The sequence below is a fragment of the Mustela lutreola genome, chromosome 2 (genome assembly GCF_030435805.1).
Source record: "Mustela lutreola isolate mMusLut2 chromosome 2, mMusLut2.pri, whole genome shotgun sequence".
Classification (NCBI taxonomy): Eukaryota; Metazoa; Chordata; class Mammalia; order Carnivora; family Mustelidae; genus Mustela; species Mustela lutreola.
In genome coordinates this window covers 200,625,154-200,648,297 of record NC_081291.1, presented here as the reverse complement: position 1 = coordinate 200,648,297, position 23,144 = coordinate 200,625,154, and positions in this window count along the sequence as shown.

The following is a 23,144-nucleotide window of genomic DNA, read 5'->3' as shown; positions in this document are numbered from 1 at the left end:
CTTCACTCATTAAAGAACTGTCAGCATTCATTAGAAAATTCATCTTGATGTTAGGAGGACAGTTTTGTGAACTAGTGAGAGAAGTCAAACTTAAGTGAATCTAGGAGATTAACATGTGTGATATGCTGAACATAATATGTTTCATTTGCTGCTCTGTAAACTTTAGAAGGGCAGGAGAGAAATGGAAGAGAACATCCTGGGAAGTATTAAGATAGGGTCCAGTATACCTAGGATGAATGGAAAAGATTCAGATACGTGGACACCAAGGGAAGGGACCCAGTTAAAACAGGAAGACAAAACAAACAAAACAAAACAAAACACTACACACACAAAAGAAAGGGAGTGATCCATGAGTTATTTTCTACAAGAGCCAGGAGAGGATGGCCTAAAAACCCAAACAGGAAGAAGGATTTAGAATGGGTAAAGTGCACAGAAGGATTTTAAACAGAAAGATATCCTGAACAGAGAGTTATGGGGGATAGAGAAAAAGAAATTAAGGAAAGATCCAGGATTTAGTTATGGTTAACTAATAAAACGTAATCATGAAGATGCTATCACTCTGTGTTAAATGAGATATTGGATGGTTTGTTGGTATGAAATTATGCTTTCAGAGGATCTAGTATAAATTTTGGAGATGGGCAATAAGAAAAGAGAAAGGAAAACTGGCAGAAAGGGACTCTTCCATTTACAAATTGATGATAGACTTAAGAGAATTTTCACATCTTTTAACTTTGTCTAAAGTCATTTTAGTGCTAAAACTACTTAGTGTCCTAAGTAATAGTTGTCCGGTGTTAGAGACTCTGCCATATGTTTAAACAATATTATTTGACCAAAACATGTTGTCCATGTGAATCTTCTGAAATCTTAGCATAGCGCAATTATCCAATTGTAGAATACACTAACTCTATTAAATAACTCTATTAAACAAGTGCATGAGGGTAAGTTTCTTTGTTGTATTGTAGTTTATACCTTAACTGATTACATTTGTTTCTCTATTGCTATGTACCAAATAACTGCAAACTAAACTAAGATGCTTAATATAACCCAAATTTATTACCTCACCGTTTCTTTGGTCAGGAGCCTGGCATTATCTGGCTGAGTTCTTTGTTTCTGTTCTGAAATCAACATGTTCAATGAGACTGCTATCTCATCTGGAGCCCAAAGTCCTCTTCCAAGCTCATTCTTATAAGTAATTAAAACTAAGTTTCTTCAGATAATAGGACTGAGGTTCTAAAGTTTTCTTGCTGGCTGTTAGTCAGAAGTCCCAGCATTGAGAGGCTGCTTGCTATTTCCTGCACTCTCTATAATCACCCTTTTGATTCACTCAAGGTCAACTGGCTAGTCATTATATTTACATCTGTAAACATATGCATATATTTCATCCGTAAAATCTCCTTGGTCATCTAACAAACCATGAGAGTGATATTCCAACAAACTCACAGGTTCTGAATGAATAACACAGGTACCTGCTAACCAAAGAATGGAAATCTTGGGAGCCAACTTGAAATTATAATTATGCCCAAAAGAACCCCCTGATAATCAATATACTTAATATATAAATTATTGAACAGAGTTGGAAAATATTAAAATATGGCATCCCAGTCCTCGCCTTGTTGTATTTTCTAATATTATCACCTCTCCGATAACTTTTCTTTCACATTTTCTCCAACAATGAGTTAAATGCATACTGCACCTTGAAATCCATAAGAATCATTTTGAAAACTGATGTGGAACAAAGAGCATGAGAGCACAAAGGCATGCATGGGAGAATAAAGACAAGAGAATGAATTTTTCACATAAATGAAATGAATGATTCTGTGAGTATCTATAAGGGGCCTAAAAGAATATTTTTTCATCTCCTGCAGCCATGGGGTTGATCTAAAGAAAAAGTAGAACAAATTTTGATTTTGCAAGTAAAAATTACAATGCAAATGAAATCCAGAACTTCTCTGCAGTTCTTAAGGAACAGTGAGAATGATGATTAGGAAAATGTAAAATCCTAAAATTGGAATGGCAGAATTTATATGGGTTATGATAGATATTATTATATATTATACCATCACTTCTAATCCTCTTCATTTATGCTTTTAAGAAAAAAATAACCACCACTCCCACCACCACCAACAACAAAAAACTCCTGTTCTGACTGAGATTGTTAGTGTCCCTTTGCTTCAAGACCCTTTAATAACCTCAGTCAAGGTAGATACCATTCAAAGGGATTCTGATTATATTTAAGATCCACAAGTACTATCTCTCATATCTTCCTGGCCCAGGATTAAATGACCAGCATGCCCTCAGAATAATTAAGATGAGTTATAACCTGAGAAGATATTGAACAAATCTGGCAAATGATTTGTTGTTGTTTTTTACTATTTATGCCTAGCAAAACTTGGATGTTCACTTAAAAAGGAATTAAAAGAATTATGTATGTATTATTTTAGGAAGAAAAAAATGTAACATTACATGAGGTCAAATTATTTATATGGCTGGTAGCCTGAGTAACAGTAAGTGTCTCTAACAAGTTACCCGGTGGATAACTGAAATTTGGATTCAGTATTGGCCTATATTAAATGAAGCTAAGATATTGGAACTTAATTGGTATATCATGCAGGGGGAAATGATAGTGCTTAGAGAGAAAGATTATCTACTGGGGATTCTGCATGGGTTATTCACTCATCCAAATTAATCATATTCCCAAGAGGGGCCCTTTGATTGCTTTCTCTTCTCCCTGGATTGTCCTTAATTTTCTCTGACTCCTGAGCTATATACACAGTATGTATGTTCTACACCATGACAAAGTGCCCTGGCTTCTATAGAATGCCCTCATCACCAAGGTCAGAAGCAATAAGAAAAGGCATGATTTTCATTCTGTTCTCCTGTGGTTCCAGCCTTCTTGTTATGTTCTCTTACTGCCTGTAGACTTCAGCTTCTAGCATTAGAAGCAGAGACACCTTTGAAAAAGAATATTTAGTAAATTCCCATACTTGCATAAGCCATTTCCTATAATAAATATCCCACAATTGCTGCTCCTCTGATTAAACCCTCACTAAAACAAAGGGAAATCTAGTGAATTTTCCCTTAATATATAGATAGAAAAAATAAACGAATACACACAAATCTAAATGGGGTGAAGACACCGGAGGTGAACCATCAAATTGGAAAATCAAGGATCTCTAACCTAATTCCCAGATTGTATATTACCAATATACAGACTCTAGAGCTCCTGGAATATAGCAGAAACTAGATTCCCTTAAAGGTGGATCCTAGTAACAAAAATGCAAATATGCAATGGAATTAGTCTTTCTAGTTTTCCCAAAAGGGACTTGTAAACATTTTCAGGGTAACTTGCTTTGGACAAAGAGAAATATCCAGACATTTTAAGTATTATCCAATGCACAGCTCTGAACTGACATGAATTTTTGATCATCCAAAAGGCCATTGCACTCCTCTATTTGGAGTGCTTCTGAAGGTCAGTTGAGAAATAAAACATTAGCCTGAATCCATCTCTTAGTGGGCTTGGTAAGTCTTCAAAAATACTCTATAATTATCTCTCCAAATTCCAAACGCATAGTTGAAATATCTGTACTCCATTGCTGACAGAATCCCCACTTTGTTTACCTGGGCCATGGGGTAAAGGCTGTTGTGAAAGAAAAGTAGAGATGTCCGATCTTTTTATATCCAGAAAGAGGGTGGGGGAGTACATCACCTGTGATGCAATCCCAAAGAATTATGCCACCATCAAATGCTTAACAATTACAAGAATTCTACCTTATCTCCATTTAAAATGCCACTTTGACTGTGAAGAAATGTCAGTGCTGGAGAATGAAAGGAAATTATTGGAAATGTAATTAAGAATTACCTCTAAAAGCACTGTCATTTTAGATGTGATCTATATATTGGCACAAATAACATGAAGGTTGATAATTGGTAGAAAGCTATTATCATGGCAAATTCTTGCACATATATATCAGTTAGGAAGGACCCTTAGAAAATTTGCTTTCACATGGCATGAAAGGTAACACATCTTCACTGTAATAACTTAGGAATATGTCAGATGTCTTGTGTCATTACATGGTACACAGGAACTTTGATTGTTTCACCATCCCCCTCAACATAATACCACCTTCCCATCCTGATAATATTGTAGAAATTGGATATGGTGGTCAAGATATAGCATATAGCCTCTAGAAATATTTATAAATAATATGTGCCAAATAGTAAGAGATAAGTCCTATAAAAATTCAGAAGGGATAAATGTTATACATGAAGCCAATAAAAAGAATTTCCTTAAAGAAGGGCTTATCTAGCTGAGTGACCAATTTCCAAATGTAGAGACCAGTGCTAAATTCCTTATAAGATATAATTTCCCAAGAGGGGCAGCCTGATACCTGATGGTAATTGAATTATATTCAGTCCCTTCCATTACATAAGGGAGAAGGGTAGAGACAATAGTCATCTTCATTAAAGTGGTGCTTCAGGTTATAGATGTTTTTGCCTCACCCAAATTCATTCAGTACCACCCTCAATTAGAATTACTGAATGTCAATGATTTACATCTGAAGAAGCAAGAGAATTGGCTTACCATCATGACTTTCATTGGTCTTCCATTTATTCCCATTTCTAGAAGCAGCTGGACTAACACAAATTGAGATGGCCTACCGAAAACTTAGTTACAATGCTGATTGGTTGACAATAATTGCTATGCTAAAATGACCACTATATAGGTGGAAAAGTGCCCCCAAATATTGCACTAAATACAAAAGGTTGGATTCTATTCCTTACTCTATTCTTAATTAATTGGATGGAGTGAAACAAATCACTGTAGGTTTCCATAATTTTAAAAAGAAGAGGTAGGTATAGTTGTTATTGGTAATAACAGAGTTGTTTAAGGTGTTCAAGAAGAATCCAGAGGTTAAAAGGCTACAATAAGTATTTTAAATCTATTTAGTTTTACACAGAATGCTGCTTAAAAATACAACATTTGAGAACCTTCTTGTGAATAGTAGGTGATAATGTGTTGTTATTAGTGGTTATCAGCATAACTGTGATTTCATCTATCACTTTATCTCTTATGTGAACATGTTTCACATGCTGACATTTTAAAAAAGATTTTATTTATTTGACACAGAGAAAGAGAGCACAAGCATGGGAAGTGGAGGAGGGTGAAGCAGTCTCCCACTGAGGAGGGTGCCTGATGAAGGGCTCCCCAGGACCAGGCATCATGATCTGAGCCAAAGACAGACACTTAACTGACACACACAGGTGCCCCACATGCTAACCTTTTAACCATTAAATCACTTTAACATGTTTCTGTTTTATATATATATATACTATAAACCATATATATATATATATATATGTATATATATATATATGTATATATATATATATAAAATTTAGTGTATATATACTATTATAATGGCCAAAGTTAATATAATTATTAATGGTTTGGGACAAATTTTATTCTATGCTTTGCAAAAGTTTTTAATATTATTTTGAATTTTCTAAACTTTAAAAGAACTTGATGATTGAAAAAATGATTAATAGACAGTAAAATCCATGGTTCTAGCGAGTGATGAAAAATGAACTCTTCTTTCATTTATGGTTGATTAAGGTCTCAGAGTAATCCTCTATTTTTGGCATGCAGGTGAAAATCAGAGTTGAATAATTATTATGGCAAAGAAACAGCTGCTAAACATTCCAAAGTGAGCATTATAAACCTAATAAAATATCAAGCGTTAGAAGTTAATGCTGGTATAGGATTTTTACATTATTAGAAAAAACTACTAAATAAAATTACAGAATATTAGAAAAATGTATTTGTAATGAATCTGGACTAAGGATAGCTGTAAGACAACCAAAGCAACTGCTGTGAACATTATAAATCATGCATTATTGGTTTTTAATCATGACTGCCTTTGACAAGACTAAGTAAATGCTGATAAGCTCTCAAAAACAGATCAGCCTTAACAGTGTGGGTGAGACAATCATGCATTTCATTTTTCTTCTGCTCATAGATTAATCTCAATGGAATGACGTTTTTTGAAAATTGGCTTTTTGCCAAAATGTTTGTCATTCAGTGGAATTCTACTGTTGTATCTTGAATAATAATAAAAGTTTAGAATTAACACATACAGATATAGTTTCTTCCCTTCCACAATGTAGATGCCTCTGAAGAGGACTGCCATGTTTGAGAATTACAGTCTTTTAAGTAGAAATAATCCTGTTTTCTGCTTGGTGAAAATTTTAAGTGAATAGTCTCTACATTTAAGAAATGAATATATATAGAGGTGGTTACCAATGTCTTCAGACTAGCAGCAAGTAGTTTCACTTAAGAAAGTGAATTTTTGAGTCATTAAGGTAGTGATTTGCTAACTTCTTTTATTTGAAGTGTTCTGTCTGGTATTTCTCAAAATGCAGTATGTAAAGTAATTCAAAGTTACACTGGTTGGAGTTTGGATAGGAGATCTGTAGCCTTCTCTACCAAGTTCAGTTCCCAATAGGTTTTTGAACATATATAAGAAACTGCAAGGCTGAAAAGAACAGCATGAAGAATTCAAAGATTTTTTTTTTTTTTTTAATATTAAGCAGCAGGCAAGTCTGTCTCTTGTTCCACAGAGTTGTACTTCATCTCCCAAGGCTCTAAACAAACCTGCTCCTGCTTTAATGGTAGAAGGGGGGCACACCATCCTTATCATCCAGGGCTGTTTGCTGTACAGACTTTCTTGAAAAGGGAAATAAGAACAAAAACAGTTGTGCCTCTGCTTACAAGACACTCACAAATACAAGACACCAATGGACAATTTCCTCTCAGTGATAGCATCACCATTAAAAAAAAAAAAAAAAAGTCTGATGATTCTATTGGAGAAATCAAAATCATAAGAGTAATCTTTAAAAGAAAAAGAAACACCACTAAGTGTAGCAGACCATTATACTGTAAAACTCTAGTGAAAATATCAGGAGGTGAGCCCAAGAGAAACATATTCTACATGTACCTATGAACACATTTAGTAAATTAAAAATCGAAATATATGATGTCTCTGTTATATGTTGCTATAGTAGTCGGTCATTCGCTCATCATTTCATGTAATACTTTTCTTTGTGGTAGTGTCACCCGCTAGACCCCATGACCTGGCCTTTACTCTTCACTTGCTTGAACCCACCAAACTTTGTCCTACATTTTTCCCTAAGCTCTTCTTTCCAGCTTGTCTCCTACCTCACACAAAAGACCCAAGAGGCATAGCATCCCATGATGGAAACTGAGACTACCCCTCACATAATAAAAACTCCTGGGACAAAGAGTTCAACTGGTCCAGACCACCCAAAACAGTTTGAATTTAACCCCCAACTCACACCTATGCAGACGGACTATGGAGTAACCCAAGAGTGATGGACAGTTACCTTTACCTCATTATAATAGTAAAAGCTCCATGCAATGACGAACACAAGCCACATTAATGTAACATATGATATATCTATAGGCACGTTTCCTTAAGGTGCATGTGTCACCTTATGCTTCCTGTACATAGAATGATGATCTCACCTAATCTAAATATTCATCCTAATCCTAAATAAAACAAGCCCATTCACCCTTGCTCTGGGAGTCATAGCTTTGGAAGTTATTCCCTGTAATATCCTTATTTGCCACAAATGAAATTTCCTTTGTGGGACAACTCCATCGCTTATAGTTTCTATCTGTGACTCACCAAGGAGTAAACCCACATTAATTTGGATACAGTATGGCTAATAATTGTCTCTTTACATTAGAATTGGAAGCTTCACGAGATGAAGCAGCATGTTGATATCGATGAGGACTGGATCCCAAACATTTTGCACAGTGCCTGGCACATGACAAGGTTTTGGTTAATATCAATACAAAACATAAACATATTGCATGCAGTAGTTTATAAAACAATTATGATATTTATAACGTTCTAAAATTCCTGAATTGACATTTCCTAGAGATGTCTGAGACTATAAAACTTTTAAGTGCTTTGAGACTTACTCATTCTGCAGCCTACAGGTCAGAGCACAATACAGCCCTGACAGAAAGCAGTTACTCAATAACACTTGTATATGTCCCAGTTAGCTATATGCAACCTCTGAAGGAAACTGAAAACAAAACAAACAAAAATGCAAAGTTTGGATTGCAAAGTGTTACAGAATCAGAGAGCTAGTTAGGGTCTAAACCACAGATTTCCACATTTTACACTTTGATTTAGAGAGCCATTATATCTTTTTTTTTTTTTCTTTCCTTCCTTCAAGGCCACTGTGGCTTCTCTGTTAACATTATTCTGAGTGCTAAAATTGATATTAATAGGGATCATATGCAAACCTTTCCACGGTTTGCTTTAAATATTTTTATTGAAGAAATTTTGAAGTGAAATATATGTGACATGAGAGAAGAATAGCTGAAGAGTAATTAAAATCAAACTAACTAAAAGATGAAAAAGAATCTTTCCACAGAAGAGAGAAAAATTCAGAAGTGTTGTTTGGGAAGAACCCCAACCTCATCGATGATCTTCAAGCACAAGACTACCAAACAAATAATTAGACATACCGTTTGGCTCGACTCTATGGCCTGGTTACTTCAAGAAAAGGGGACAAAGAGAGCTAATGGATCATAGGTAGTTGATTACCCAAAGCACAGTCAACATCAGGAGCCTTGGCGTCGTTGGACTTACCTGCAACCCCGAACCCCTGATTCCCAGGGAGATCCACAGGCTCAGATGCAGGCTATGCACGGCTATGCACGCAGTGCCCGCAGGTTGAGGACTGCAGGCCAAGGGCTCAGCACTTTTCGATCGAGCAGCAAATACTATAGCAAGCCACAAAAAAGCCCTGGAAGGAGCCATTACAAATCACACTGTGGTCACTTTGAACTACTTTTTTTTTGTTTTTCTGACTGACTACAGAAACTGCTCAATCTCAGGAGATAAACCTTGCCCTGTGACACACTCAGGGAGAAAATGCCTGGCATGCTCAAGGATCTCGGAGGACTGTCTCTCTCAACAAGGGTTTTAAACATCAGCCCTTTAAAAAAAGTTAACACTAAATATATCTCTGTCAGTGTTTGCCACCAAAAGATTCATCTTCTGAATTATTTTAGAAGAATTCGTCTCATTATAACAATGATCCTGATCTATACTCAATTCATTTTGACAACTTAATCTCCTTATCTCACAATCTAGTAATGTTCAATGGAGTAAAATCAAACAGCAATAAGGCACTGTAATCGATATCCCCAATATTAAGAAATGTTAACATATATTTTTCACATGCCTGCCTTCGTGTCCCAGTCAATACCTGTGTATACAAAATAGAATCAAACATTTAATACATATTACTAAATATATCCTTTCAATGCTGAGCAAGGATAACAAAACTGAGCCATCAAGGCTCAGCATCATTTTCCCAGCAAATATTAGAGAGCATCGTAATGCCTGCAGATAATTTTCTTTTGTAATTTTGTGGAATTATCTTTAACCATGACTTTCAAAGTTGAGTAAAATATGTAAAAATCTATAAATATATATATATATATATTTAAAGATTTTATTTATTTATTTGACAGAGATCACAAGTAGGGAGAGAGGCAGGCAGAGAGAGAGGAGGAAGCAGGCTCCCTGCTGAGCAGAGAGCCTGATGCGGGGCTCGATCCCAGGACCCTGGGATCATGACCTGAGCAGAAGGCAGAGGCTTTAACCCACTGAGCCACCCAGGCGCCCCTATAAATATATTTTTAAATGGAGTTCTTAATTGATTTGGGCTAACATTATAATCACCTAATTGTTAGCTTTATAACTGATTCTTAATTGCTCAAATGTGTATTACCTTAATTGCTAATCATCATAATGATAACATAATATTAATAAATTACGTGTTGTTATATTTTAAATTTCTTGTAATACCATGATCTGTGACTCATTTTAGTTTTTCTGCAACAATGTAGGATAAGTAGCAGAGACTACCATAGATCATTGTTTTGCCCATAACATCGTCAGTTAATTGAAGAGTTCATGGATATGAATCTACCAAACCGATTCATCTGACCTAAACCCAGCATTTTTATGTCTCTGCCATTTCCAATGGGCCTTATTCACCAGAGCCTAGGGAACATGCTAGTTCTGAGTTGGCAGTGCAGATCTCATTAACCAGGCAAATATGCAATAATTAATTATTTGTTTAAGAGCTGGAAAAATTTAGGATTCAGAAAAATACAACTTTAGGCCGAATGAAGGTTCTCTTATTCCATAGAAGACTTACTACATTTAAGAGCATACCCTTCTACGGTGCTGGGTAGCTCAGTCAGTGGGGCATCCAATTCTTGGTTTTGGCTCTGGTCATGATGTCAGGGTCATGAGATCAGCCTTTTGGAGGCTCCAGGCTTAACCCAGAGTCTGTGGAGGTTCGTCCTCCTTTCCCCTCCCTCTCTGCCTCTAACTCCTACCCACCTTGCCATGCTTGCTCTCTCTCTTAAATGAAGGAAGAAAATCTTTAAAGAAACAAACCCCAAAATAAAATAAATAAATAAATAAATACAAGAACAAACAAAAAATACTCTTCTTCCAAATAGCTAGAGGTCATGAGCTTTAAGAGCAATTAAGTACTATGAGCAGATGATTGAAGCCCCCAACATAAGGCCTGATACTTTTAATCTTGCAAAGACTACGTAGATTTCCTTTTGTTTTTTTTTACTTCATGATCCTGATGGAAACTGGGCTCATTTCAAGTATTTGATTAAGAACCTGATCCAAGCATGCTTGGGTGGCTCACTCAGATAAGCATTTACCTTCAGCTCAGGTCATGATCCCCAGGTCCTGGGTTGGAGTACCACATCCCATTGGGCTCCCTGCTCAGCGGGGAGTCTGCTTCTCCCTCTCCCCCTGCCCCTCCCCCCTGCTCATGCTCTCTCTCTCTTTCTTTCAAATAAATAAATAAATAAATGATCTTAAAAAAATAAGAACCTGATTCAATTCTAATCATGTACATATGTATATAAATCTAATATAAAGATACTTAATTCAGATATTATCTTAACTATTGAAATGACAAAGGAAAATAACTATAGTTCTGACCTTTAAAAACTTATAGTATGGGCAAAACAGCAAGGAACTAGAAACATAAACATTTTCTATTATGTGGGCAAATTATCTTTCTCATATAAACTCACTGGTTTTGCCCACTTTTATTACTGGTAGAGTGTCAACAAATTTTTATCTCTTTATTTTGAAACATTTTTTCAGGATTTAACATCAGTGGTATTTTTCTAAAAGAATATGGACTTTTTATCCTGAAAGCACCAACTGGGAAAAAGTATATGGTGTCAGAGAAACAAAAGTTTCAACCAAGTGTACTCTGTTTTTATAAGTTGATGGAGCAACGAGACATTCTGAAAAAATTTAGTGATTGACAATTTGACTTAAACTTTTGCCTGCCCTCTTCTCTATTAGGACAATCTCAACAGTCTGGTCAGAATGCCATTATTTTTCCAGTTGACTCTGTTCTTATAATTGAGTTGATCATAAGGAATTGGATAGGTAGCAATGCTGAAATTAAATTGCAGTACAAACTGCATGATGGAGAAATCAGCATGTAAGAGATGTATTTTTGTGTGTTGTCTAAGTAAGCCATTATAAAAGATTTACACATTGATAAAATATTTCAGCTTCCAATATCATTAATAACAGAATCTGTATCTCTATTTATTTATTTAGATTTTATTAGTTTATTTGAAAGAGAGAGAGAGAGCACAAGTAAGATGAGTGGGAGAGATAGAAGCAGGCTCCCCACCAAGCAGAGAACCTGAGGAAGGGCCCCCCAGGACCCTGGGAACATGACCTGGGCCAAAGGCAGAGGATTAAATTACTGAGCCACCCAGTCACTCCTGTCTCCCAATTTATTAATTAGTGAAACAGATTGTATTATCTGTAGCCAAATAAGCCAAATAAATATATTTTTATTCCTGAATTTATCTCATTTATTCATTTAACATGAAATATGGTGATGCAGCTCAGGGCAGGCTCCCCAAAATATTCTACTTTGAAATAAGGATTAATTTGAATTCAATTTACTTAAGAAACACTCTGTAAGAAGGACAGTCTAACCCTCCTTTATAGCCCTGAAAGCAGGAAATAAATCTCCCATGTGAAAACTACCCTTTCTGGACCAGGAGATAAAGAGACTTTCTTATCACCAGAGACAGGGAATTCAGGGCAGAAAGATGGTAAACAAGCCCCATTACTTTCTCACTAGCCTACTATCCCAAGCCCAACCTTCTTTGTTTTGTTAATTCTTCACAAATTTATTGTTTCTTTGTCTAAAAGGTATAAAAATTGCACTTGAGTCTCATATTTCAATGAGCTTCCACACATAGAAAATTAAAATGTGTGTTGTTTTTCTCCTGTTAGTATGTAGGGTCAATTAAATTATTAGAATGACCAAAGAAATTAGAAGGGAAGAGAGGAAAAGTTTTCCTCCCTTAAATTGGTGAAAATAAGTAATGTGATTAGTATCATTACTTCTCAAGGGCCATCGCTGATATGAATAAAAGCTTTTAAAGCTGTGGTGAATTCAGGTTAATATTTTTGTTGCTACCACTAGTAAGATATAGTTGTTCTCTGAATCTGACCTTTGGTTTATTGCAGTCTAAAATGAAGTTCTCAATGAGATTAAAAGTAAAAGAAATGTATAATGTACTTTTTAATTCGATACTGCTAAATCATTAGATTCTACCAAATAGTAAATCGAATCTAAATCATTCATTTTACAGTATTTTATTATAACATTATAGATTTCTAAAGAAGGTATTATATTAAAACAAAATCTAACTTTGACTTTTCGTATATGCTTTTATTGTCCATAAAATTTTCAATTATTTTTATTGTAGCTCCATTAATATAGTTCAAATTATCTTTTGGATGTAAATGTTCAGATAGTTATAGCTAAAAAGTCAACTTATCAAAGCTTTTATGAAAACTTGAAATAACTAAATCTCACAAACTCACAAAAATAAAATAGAAAATTTATAGGGAAATTTAAATGATGATATCCAGAAGTGTTATGTATCAGAGCTCATAGATATTAGTAATTTTTTGTAAATTGAAATCATTAGTTGTCTTTTTACATAAGAAGTTATAGTTACCATGATTCTCACTTCTTTTTTTACCTTTAAGCAAATCAAAACTTAAATATATATACACACACACATGTGTGTGTGTGTGTGTGTATTCTAAAAATATTGATGGCAATTCATGAAAAGAATGTTTTATCTCCTAAACCCTTAACACTTAATAAGAACCAGCATAACAATTTTGGTACATATGATGGGATGATAATCTTAATCCACTATAACTTAAAAATTTAAGACAATTACATACTTGGCTTTTTAATTGGTATATCCATGGCTCGTTATTGTAGGGGAATGATCATTGAGTCAGGAATAAAAAGGCCTGAACTCCCATCTGGGCTCTGTTATTTACTGATACGGGATTGTGAGATAAATTCTTAATAGGACCTGGTACAAAATCTGTTGATTCAAAATGTGACTTGATCCATGGAGATAAATATTGCAGAAAGAGAAGTGATAGTGTATTAGTTTTCTATACTATGTAGCAAATCACCACAAATTCAGCAACTTAACCTAGCATATCGTTTCTTTAGAGGTTGAGGCACAGAATATCTAGTTTCTCTGTTTCAGACTCTCTCCAGGTTGAAACCCATGTTATCTGTGGTCTTATCAGAGGTTGAACTAGAGAAGAATCTATTTGCAAGGACCCTCACAATGTTAGCAAAACTCATCTACTTGTGGCTGGCATGAGGCCCCTCTTTTCTTGCTGGCTGTTGGCCCGGGGCCTTTCTCAGCTCACAAGGATCACCCACAGTTCCCTGTCACATGGCTTCCCCCACTGACCTCTCACAATAGAAACTTAACTTCTTCCAAACAAGGAACACAAAGAGACTCTCACTTTAAAGATGGCCCGTTCTCTCTTTTAAGACCTTTCCCGTCATTAAACCAGACCCACCTAGAGAATCTTTTGATTCATTCAAATTCAACTTATTTGAGACCTTAATTTTATCCACACACATTTGCCATACCTTATTCGCTAAAACGAAGTCACATTCAATGAGAGAAGATTTTACAGGGTGCAAAAACAAGAAGGGGAGAATCATTGATGTCTACTTCAAGTCCATATGCTAAAGATGGAATTATGATGACAAAGTCCAAAAGACATCAAACTCATCACTGTTTATAAGAAAAAAAAAAAAAATTAGAGAAGAAATCCAATGATTTCATGGGGTCCTAAGAGAATAAGTGATGGGATAAAAGTAAGTCAAATGGTTACCAGAACACTATTAAACAATAGCAAGAATGGTGTTCATTAGGGTTCTCTAACCTTGACAAAGCAACTGCTACAACAACCACCTATCATTTATTATAGAAAATAAAACAGGAAACAGGAGATGATGGAGGTTGTTACAAGCAAATTCACATTGGTAATCCCTACTTGGAATTTCTCCATGAATCTCTTTCTTTCGTGTCCTAAGATGTTGGGCTCCACTGGACAATAATAGCTTTTAGCATTTCTTTTAGAAGTGATACTTTTCCCCTCTTAGAGAATCAATTTAGGAAAATAATATTATTTATTTGCAACAACCCATGCTCCAACCCTAAATGAAAATAGCTATTTTATTAAGCCCTGTGAGTGAAAAAGTATTCTTATAAATTAGATTTCCAAAATTATTCAATTTATTTTTAGAAAGTCAACATACAATACGTGCCCTCCTTATTAATACCCATCACTAGGCTCATCCATCCTCCCACCCCATGAAGCACCCCATGGGTGTGGTGCATAAACAATGACTCTTGGAACACTGAAAAAAATAAAATAAAATAAAATAATAAAGTTTTTAATTGAGCAACTAAAAGAAGAAGAAGAAGAAGAAGAAGAAAGTCAACATAGTTTGGTATTTTTCCCTGCTAAAAAAGATATAAGCAACTGAAAAAAGCAACAAAGAGCTTTCAAATTTTTCATCCTGAAATGTGATCCCAAGCCATATTTCCAAAACCGTGGGCAAACATTTTTGAACCAAAGGCTGCTTATCTCTTATCTTCCAGAAGGACAAAGTAACCAAGTGGTCAGCAGCTAACTTCTCCTTTCCAAACTTTTATGTTTTAGTAGGGCTGCATCTGTACCCCAAATCCTACCTCTAAAGTATAAGAACAGTAAAGAAAAGTATCTAATCATATAATTCCTTTTATCTACAATAATTTCTGTGATATAGAATAAAAAATTATCAAGAAGTTAGATGAAAATGCATTCATCTCTTTGAATCACTAATTATAACAATGAGCAATTAAATGGAAAGTCATTCTATTCAAAATTTTTTAAAATTCAGCATCTGATATGTATTTTGGAGAGAACCAGAAAGAGGACCCTACCCTGAATATCTAAGAATCGGAATTGTTAGTCATATTATGGTATATCCATATTATTAAATGTTAATCATTACTATGTTCTTTCTAAAGAATATTTAATAAGATTTTAAATAAATAATTTTTAAAAGGGATTAAAAATTAACAGAAGCATGGAAAAACTGTAGCATATTCACATAATAGAATGTGATATAATGGTAGAAATGAATGACCTAGGATGACACATATCAATGTGAGTCAATTTCAAACACAACGTTAAATATGAATATATATATATATATATACACACACACACACATATATATATATGACAGAGGAATACTTATAGCATAATCACGTAATACTAAGCGGTAGAAGTACAAAGAAATATGTGAAAACAATGAATACCAAATTCTGTCTGGTGTTTAACTATGTGGGAGAAAGAATGAAAATTATTCTGGAGAGGAATAAAAGGAGCTTCAATTGTTCATGCTGTTTTATTTCTTCAGCTTCAACCATGTAGTCATGGCAATATTTTTCTTGAAACCTGCTTGAATTCCAAATATTTTGCAACTATTTTAAAAAATAACAAACATAAAAGTAAAACTAACAATAGAAAAGAAAAAGTCAGTATGTAATATATAATTCCATTTGTTGAGTGTATGGTTCTCTATTTCTTTTCATCTTTGGAATTTTGCATTTATTTTTATTCAATGTTCATGCATTAGTGTTAAACTTAGAAGAAGAAGAAAAAAAACCCCGTCACTCAAATAATTTAAATAAGCCACTGTTCTATTGTCCAAGTTTATTCACTTATTACCATACATTATTTTCTAGATTTTCATTATTTTCTAGATTTTCATTTATTTTGCATGTTGTCTCTATTAGTGATTTTTATGTTTACATGGTAAACTTAAGTTTTGAGTCACAAATAAATATGAATTGAATACACATTTTCTATTGCTATAATTTAAAAATACTCTCACAATTTGTATCCTCTAAAATTCTATAATTTACATTTACTTTTTAAAAAATTATGGAAATAATATACTAAATTCTATTCTCTGGAGACAGGCCTCACTCTCCAATAAATACACATACGAATATTGTGAACAGGGATTATCTGTGTGCAACATATCTAACTCCTCCTCTCTCCTTCTATATTAGGAGATATAGTGCTGGAACATGACACTATAAATAAATTATGCTTTTACAATGACTTGTCCTCATCTGGAATAATCCCGAGTTTAGTACACACTTGTTTTTGACAGTGTTAAAACTAATTCAGGGTTCAGGTAGGTATAGATTCAGAGATTTGTGTTAAGAAATCTTCATTTAAAGAAAGACTTAGTTATGACTTGGTGTTACTAGGTCAGACTTGGCCTCTTTTTAAATGTTGTCCTCTCTTCTTACTGAACTTGATGAATAAATGGGCTTCTAAAGCTCAATTCTTAAAAGATTTCTGAAAACAGAATGTTTGAATTATTGTGGTTGTTTCAACCAACTTTACTACTGCCAGACACCGCACATGAAGGTTGAGCCTTAGGTACCCAAGAAGCACCAGAGATTTACACTTGATCATGTGAACAAGATCAGTTTTTCTTTCTTTCTTCTCCTTTTTTTCTTTCTCTAGCTTCAGAGAGAGAACAAGAGGGGCAAGGAGGAACAGAGGGAGAGGGAAAGAGTCTTAAGTAATCTCCTTACTGACAGTGGAACCTGAAATGGGGCCTGATCCCATGATCCTAAGATCATGACCTGAGCTGAAACCAAGAGTTGGACACAATTGACTCAGCCACTCAGGTGCCCCTTAGTCCATCTTCTTGCTTCAGGGTCATCAGGCATTTCAGTGAAAGACCTTACTAGAAGGAAACTCTAGGTATTTTTCTTACTTTTTGAAGGTGTAATAATCTTCAAATCCCTGCTTCTGATAAATTCTACAGAATTACAAAAGCTTCCAAAAGCTGAATATCATGCTTGTAGATTTCTGAATTGTACTGCTAAATCAAATAATATATTTCTATTTCTGCCCTCAGTAATACCAGCCTAAGTATTATCATCAGTAATAGCTACCAGTAATTGAATGCTTAATATATAGTGGGAAGTTACATATATCTTTTCCATTCTTATAATGACTCTAATTCAACATTATTGACCCTACTTTACAGATGAAGAAATTGAAGTTCTAATTTATATAAAACATAGCCAATTCCATAAGTGAATACCTATTTTATCATAAATCTTCACTCTTTCCATTAAGATACAATCCCTTTTGTAAAAAAACAAAATAACAGATTTGGCCTCTACTGTCCTGTTCCTCTATCATTTTTTTTCTTTTAACATTTTAGAGAAAGAGAGAATGGAAGAGTGTAAGGTAAAAATAAGTCTAAAAAAGAGCAGATTTTTAATGACTGTTTCAATCTCCTTACTGGTTATGGGTCTGTTCAGGCTTTCTATTTCTTCCTGGTTCAGTTGTGGTAGTTTATATGTTTCTAGGAATGCATCCATTTCTTCCAGATTGTCAAATTTGTTGGCGTAGAGTTGCTCATAGTATGTTCTTATAATAGTTTGTATTTCTTTGGTGTTAGTTGTGATCTCTCCTCTTTCATTCATGATTTTATTTATTTGGGTCCTTTCTCTTTTCTTTTTGATAAGTCGGGCCAGGGGTTTATCAATTTTATTAATTCTTTCAAAGAACCAGCTCCTAGTTTCGTTGATTTGTTCTATTGTTTTTTTGGTTTCTATTTCATTGATTTCTGCTCTGATCTTTATGATTTCTCTTCTCCTGCTGGGCTTAGGGTTTCTTTCTTGTTCTTTCTCCAGCTCCTTTAGGTGTAGGGTTAGGTTGTGTACCTGAGACCTTTCTTGTTTCTTGAGAAAGGCTTGTACCGCTATATATTTTCCTCTCAGGACTGCCTTTGTTGTGTCCCACAGATTTTGAACCATTGTATTTTCATTATCATTTGTTTCCATGATTTTTTTCAATTCTTCTTTAATTTCCCGGTTGACCCATTCATTCTTTAGAAGGATACTGTTTAGTCTCCATGTATTTGGGTTCTTTCCAAACTTCCTTTTGTGGTTGAGTTCTAGCTTTAGAGCATTGTGGTCTGAAAATATGCAGGGAATGATCCCAATCTTTTGATACCGGTTGAGTCCTGATTTAGGACCGAGGATGTGATCTATTCTGGAGAATGTTCCATGTGCACTAGAGAAGAATGTGTATTCTGTTGCTTTGGGATGAAATATTCTGAATATATCTGTGATGTCCATCCGGTCCAGTGTGTCGTTTAAGGCCTTTATTTCCTTGCTGATCTTTTGCTTGGATGACCTGTCCATTTCAGTGAGGGGAGTGTTAAAGTCCCCTACTATTATTGTATTATTGTTGATGTGTTTCTTTGATTTTGTTATTAATTGGTTTATATAGTTGGCTGCTCCCACATTGGGGGCATAGATATTTAAAATTGTTAAATCTTCTTGTTGGACAGACCCTTTGAGTATGATATAGTGTCCTTCCTCATCTCTTATTATAGTCTTTGGCTTAAAATCTAATTGATCTGATATAAGGATTGCCACTCCTGCTTTCTTCTGATGTCCATTAGCATGGTAAATTCTTTTCCACCCCCTCACTTTAAATCTGGAGGTGTCTTCGGGCTTAAAATGTGTTTCTTGGAGGCAACATATAGATGGGTTTTGTTTTTTTATCCATTCTGACACCCTGTGTCTTTTGACAGGGGCATTTAGCCCATTCACATTCAGGGTAACTATTGAGAGATATGAATTTAGTGCCATTGTATTGCCTGTAAGGTGACTGTTACTGTATATGGTCTCTGTTCCTTTCTGATCTACCACTTGTAGGCTCTCTCTTTGCTTAGAGGACCCCTTTCAATATTTCCTGTAGAGCTGGTTTGGTATTTGCAAATTCTTTCAGTTGTTGTTTGTCCTGGAAGCTTTTAATCTCTCCTTCTATTTTCAATGATAGCCTAGCTGGATATAGTATTTTTGGCTGCATGTTTTTCTCGTTTAGTGCTCTGAAAATATCATGCCAGCTCTTTCTGGCCTGCCAGGTCTCTGTGGATAAGTCCAGGGCCAGACGGCTTCCCGGGGGAATTCTACCAAACATTTAAAGAAGAACTAATTCCTATTCTCCTGAAACTGTTCCAAAAAATAGAAATGGAAGGAAAACTTCCAAACTCATTTTATGAGGCCAGCATCACCTTGATCCCAAAACCAGACAAGGATCCCACCAAAAAAGAGAGCTATAGACCGATATCCTTGATGAACACAGATGCAAAAATACTCAACAAAATACTAGCCAATAGGATTCAACAGTACATTAAAAAGATTATTCACTACGACCAAGTGGGATTTATTCCAGGGCTGCAAGGTTGGTTCAACATCCGCAAATCAGTCAATGTGATACAACACATCAATAAAAGAAAGAACAAGAACCATATGATACTCTCAATAGATGCTGAAAAAGCATTTGACAAAGTACACCATCCCTTCCTGATCAAAACTCTTCAAAGTGTAGGGATAGAGGGCACATACCTCAATATCATCAAAGCCATCTATGAAAAACCCACCGCAAATATCATTCTCAATGGAGAAAAACTGAAAGCTTTTCCGCTAAGGTCAGGAACACGGCAGGGATGTCCATTATCACCACTGCTATTCAACATCGTACTAGAGGTCCTAGCCTCAGCAATCAGACAACAAAAGGAAATTAAAGGCATCCAAATCGGCAAAGAAGAAGTCAAATTATCACTCTTCGCAGATGATATGATACTATATGTGGAAAACCCAAAAGACTCCACTCCCAAACTGCTAGAACTTATACAGGAATTCAGTAAAGTGTCAGGATATAAAATCAATGCACAGAAATCAGTTGCATTTCTCTACACCAACAGCAAGACAGAAGAAAGAGATATTAAGGAGTCAATCCCATTTACAATTGCATCCAAAACTATAAGATACCTAGGAATAAACCTAACCAAAGAGACACAGAATCTATACTCAGAAAACTATAAAGTACTCATGAAAGAAATTGAGGAAGACACAAAGAAATGGAAAAATGTTCCATGCTCCTGGATTGGAAGAATAAATATTGTGAAAATGTCTATGCTACCTAAAGCAATCTACACATTTAATGCAATTCCTATCAAAGTACCATCCATCTTTTTCAAAGAAATGGAACAAATAATGCTAAAATTTATATGGAACCAGAAAAGACCTCGAATAGCCAAAGGGATATTGAAAAAGAAAGCCAACGTTGGTGGCATCACAATTCCGGACTTCAAGCTCTATTACAAAGCTGTCATCATCAAGACAGCATGGTACTGGCACAAAAACAGACCCATAGATCAATGGAACAGAATAGAGAGCCCAGAAATAGACCCTCAACTCTATGGTCAACTAATCTTCGACAAAGCAGGAAAGAATGTCCAATGGAAAAAAGACAGCCTTTTCAATAAATGGTGCTGGGAAAATTGGACAGCCACATGCAGAAAAATGAAATTGGACCATTTCCTTACACCACACACAAAAATAGACTCAAAATGGATGAAGGACCTCAATGTACGAAAGGAATCCATCAAAATCCTTGAGGAGAACACGGGCAGCAACCTCTTCGACCTCTGCCGCAGCAACATCTTCCTAGGAACAACGCAAAAGGCAAGGGAAGCAAGGGAAAAAATGAACTACTGGGATTTCATCAAGATCAAAAGCCTTTGCACAGCAAAGGAAACAGTTAACAAAATCAAAAGACAACTGACAGAATGGGAGAAGATATTTGCAAACGACATATCAGATAAAGGACTAGTGTCCAGAATCTATAAAGAACTTAGCAAACTCAACACCCAAAGAACAAATAATCCAATCAAGAAATGGGCAGAAGACATGAACAGACATTTCTGCAAAGAAGACATCCAGATGGCCAACAGACACATGAAAAAGTGCTCCATATCACTCGGCATCAGGGAAATACAAATCAAAACCACAATGAGATATCACCTCACACCAGTCAGAATGGCTAAAATCAACAAGTCAGGAAATGACAGATGCTGGCGAGGATGCGGAGAAAGGGGAACCCTCCTACACTGTTGGTGGGAATGCAAGCTGGTGCAGCCACTCTGGAAAACAGCATGGAGGTTCCTCAAAATGTTGAAAATAGAACTGCCCTATGACCCAGCAATTGCACTATTGGGTATTTACCCTAAAGATACAAATGTAGTGATCCAAAGGGGCACATGCACCCGAATGTTTATAGCAGCAATGTCCACAATAGCCAAACTATGGAAAGAACCTAGATGTCCATCAACAGATGAATGGATCAAGAAGATGTGGTATATATACACAATGGAATACTATGCAGCCATCAAAAGAAATGAAATCTTGCCATTTGCGACAACATGGATGGAACTAGAGCGTATCATGCTTAGCGAAATAAGTCAAGCAGAGAAAGACAACTATCATATGATCTCCCTGATATGAGGAAGTGGTGATGCAACATGGAGGCTTAAGTGGGTAGAAGAAGAATCAATGAAACAAGATGGGATTGGGAGGGAGACAAACCATAAGTGACTCTTAATCTCACAAAACAAACTGAGGGTTGCCGGGGGGAGGGGGTTTGGGAGAAGGAGGTGGGATTATGGACATTGGGGAGGGTATGTGATTTGGTGAGTGCTGTGAAGTGTGTAAACCTGGTGATTCACAGACCTGTACCCCTGGGGATAAAAATATATGTTTATAAAAAAATAAAAAATAATCCCAGTGTCCAAAAAAAAAAAAAAAAAGAGCAGAGATGAAAATTTGATTAAAAAAATATTGAACAGAAAGTTCAAGAAATATCAGTATTGGAGATACTTTTTAGAAGCCACAGAAATATGTAAACATATGTAATATATGACATATATGCATACATAATTTTTAAGAAATAATTAACTTCTTTCCTCAATTAGTTAGTAAATATGCCCCCAATATTCTAAATTTGGATATCACCATAACCCCGAAATATGGCCACATTTCTTAAAAGTATAATAGAATTGCTGTTTGGTATCTAGTATTCCTAAGCCAAATCTTTGCCATAAATATTTTCTGAACTATCCTCCATGCTTCCTCACAAAGAATTGGGAAATCATGAATTATATCCAGTTTCTACATGTTGACTACTTTTTTAAATCATGTGCTAAGATTTCATATAACAGAATTAGCAAATGCATATCACTACTGTATAGAAGTCTTTCAAGGTAAAAACTATTATAATATTCTTAGTAATTAAATTACAATTATCACAGCATCCTTTCTACACAGGTTTTGAATTAATCCTTTGGATATGTATTTCTTATTTGAAACACATGAGCTATTATTGGATACTTTGGTCCTTTTACCTGAGTCTAGTAGAGCTATGCCTGTGTCAAGTGGATAAACTATTTAGTCACTATTGTTTTTTTATTATTATTTAAATAAACACACACAACTGATTATTTAATTTTTAGAATTGTAAGGGTGACAAATTTTTAACCTATGTAAACTATTAGTCTATACAAATTACCCATAAAATCATTAAATCACACATAAAATAATTTTAAGTTTTTCTGGTGGTTAACTGATGTCCTTAGCAAAGACAGTCTATAAAATCATATAGTCTTTGAAATCATCAAACACTATGCTTTTGATCTAAACGAATTTAATGAATTTAATATTTTGGAACCTCATTCTAGCTTTTAAGTCTCTT